Raw genomic sequence first — 2,834 nt, 5'->3', positions numbered from 1 at the left:
GGGCTCCCAGAGAAAGAGGGGAAAAGGAGAGAAAAATATTCAGGTAGCCCCTGCCATTCTCCCGTCAATGCGGGGAGCTTGGAAAAGGGACTTTTGGTGACCGTGACCCCAACTGGAGCAGGTCCAGACTTGAAGCACGTCTTATGGATGACACAGCTGTCTGCAGGCAGTTCCAGGCACCAGACTTAGAAATTTTCAAGGAAGATGCTCCAAAGCACAAGGACCGTATGCATGACGCAGGATGGGCACCCCACTTGCCTCCAGTCCAAGGGTGTGGCTGCGTCCACCTTCCTTCTTATCCCAGGGAAATACCAAAGCTGTAGTTTGAAGATGGAGAGCTTCCATCAGTCCAAATGATAGAATGCAGCAACTTCCTTCCCAGAAACTCCCACGCCCATCCCGGCTGCCCGTGGCATGTGATGTGAGCAAAAGAAATCAACTTCTTTTGTGTCAAACCGGTGAGGTTTCAGGGGGTGTCTGTTACAGCAGCTACCCAATAATCCCCCTATTAATCATCCCAGGTCCTTCATGTTTTAATTACCTGTGAACTTGGATAAACTCCAGAATGACTAGCATCACTGCAGTGATTTTTTTTTTCACACTCTTTTGGGTTTCCTCCATCAATCCTGCGCACTGTGCTTTTTATAGTTCAAGAATTTCACAATATTTTTAGTCTGCTGATGGCATTTTGTTCTATTTTCTTTGTATTATTCCTGTCATTTTGGGGATTTGGGGTTAAGAGTAATTAGATTTGTGTGCTTAATCCACCATCTTGTGTCAATTTCCCTTTCATTGTATTTTAGTTTGCATTTTTTGATTCCTAGTAAGACTGAATATGTTCCTATGTGTTTGTTTACTATTTGCTAACTTTGAATTTCTGCTCATGTCTTTGGCTTTTTTGTTAATTTTTAAAAGTGAAGAACCATTTCTCAGCTGCATTCAAATTTATCAAGTTCAAAGCGTGTCCTATGCATGCTTGTTTCCCTGTATTTACTCATATTGGTCCCTGCTTTCATAACATTTTGGACAGACTTCCAGCTCAGCTACAGACTTAGTCTTCAGTTATCATTCTTTCATTAATTAATTATGATGGGTAATATTTATTGGGCACTTACTCTTGCCTGACTATACCAAGGATTTTATATACATATTTAATTCTTAAAACAACTTTGTGCAGTAGTTACAATTATTAACCCTATTTGACAGATGAGGAGACTGAAGCATAGATGGGTTATTTAACATGCCTAGAGTCCCATCGGTGGAGGGCGATGGAAAGGGGTGCAAGCCCATTCTGCCTGTTTACAAAGCCCTTACCCATGGCGCTCTGTTTATTTCCCTGCATTTCCGTAGTCCATTTGGCCGTGTAACTTGAATGTAGCATATTTAGTCTATGTATCATTATTTATTTTGCTTTAATAAATGTCCTATATTTACTATTCAATTGTAAACTTTTAAAGGTTACATGGTTTTGCCATGTAAATGCTTTTTGTATTCTCAGTGTGAATCTCAGTGCTAACAACGTTAGTCCCTCACTGAAGTTTGTAAGTGTAACAGTTGTTCAGGATCTCTTTTGGATTCATTAATTCCTTACCTAATGGAGAGTCTTTTTGCATGCAAAACTGAGAAGCATCTTCTTTGTAGTTTCTCTCTCTCTTTTTTAATGTTCATTTACTTATTTTGAAAGAGAGATCTCAAGCAGGGGAAGGACGGAGAGAGAGAGAGAGGGAGAGAGAGAATCCCAAGCAAGCTCCACACTTCCAGCACAGAGTCTGACTCAGGGCTTGATCTCACAAACCATGAGATCATGACCTGAGCCGAAACCCAGTCAGACACTTAACTGACTGAGCCTCCCAGGCACCCCTCTTTACTTTCTCTCAAGTAACTCTTACCACATATTAAATATCATTCCTTTTTGGCATCTTTATTTTTATGGCATGTAATTTAGAAGGTCCTTAAGTGACAGCTTCAGCACTCAATAGAATTCCATTTGTAGTTATGAAGAACTAATATGCATGGAAATTTCCAGAACAGAACTTGATTTCCTTGACTCTTTTTCCATCAGGTGAAACTTCCTAAATGAGCCTGGCTTCTGTGTCATCAGTTTCCCACAGATAAAAATTTCAAATCTTTACAGTTGCCTTTAAAAATTGCAGGGCAATTTGCAATAACGGCCAAGCAGCCTATCTTCAATAGAACCTTAAGAGTGGTTTGGCTTATTACCCTTCCATTCTTGCCTAGACTTACAGAGTTCAATTGTATCTTTCTTCTCAGTCACTAAATCTGTGTCTAAAGAAGAGAAAAAGGCACTGCCATCAAGATGATGATAATACTCAGCAATTTATATCCCCTTCATTTTCTCACATATTTAGTGCTGCCCATTTCCCAGCATTCCCAGGACCAGCTGTGATGGGGGAACTGGAGGGGAGTCAGATTTTCTTCATGTGAAGAGAGCAAAGTAGAAGTTAAAGATATGTATCTGGATCCTGGCACCCCAACCCAAGACAATAATATGTAAGGGCATGTATAGTTTTACAGAGGCTGAAATAAAATTCTCACCACAGAATTTATTTTCTTTTACTTAAATTATTAATAGAACTATATTGACAAACAGAATTGATAGGAGGCGATTGCTACAAAATTAAGCCAACTAACGACTTTAGATTCCTTGGTCAATATTCAGGTTTTGGAAAATCTTAACAAAGCACTTGTATATATTTTTTTCTTTTTTTCAAGTAGGCTGTATGTCCAAGGTGGGGCTTGAACTCAGGACCTTGAGATCAAGAGGTATGTGCTCCACCAACCGAGCCAGACTGGCACCCCAGAAACAACTTGTA

This window comes from Leopardus geoffroyi, chromosome B4, assembly GCF_018350155.1.
Source record: "Leopardus geoffroyi isolate Oge1 chromosome B4, O.geoffroyi_Oge1_pat1.0, whole genome shotgun sequence".
In the NCBI taxonomy this organism is placed as follows: Eukaryota; Metazoa; Chordata; class Mammalia; order Carnivora; family Felidae; genus Leopardus; species Leopardus geoffroyi.
The sequence above is the reverse complement of the archived record's forward strand: the minus strand, read 5'-3'. Positions refer to the sequence as shown.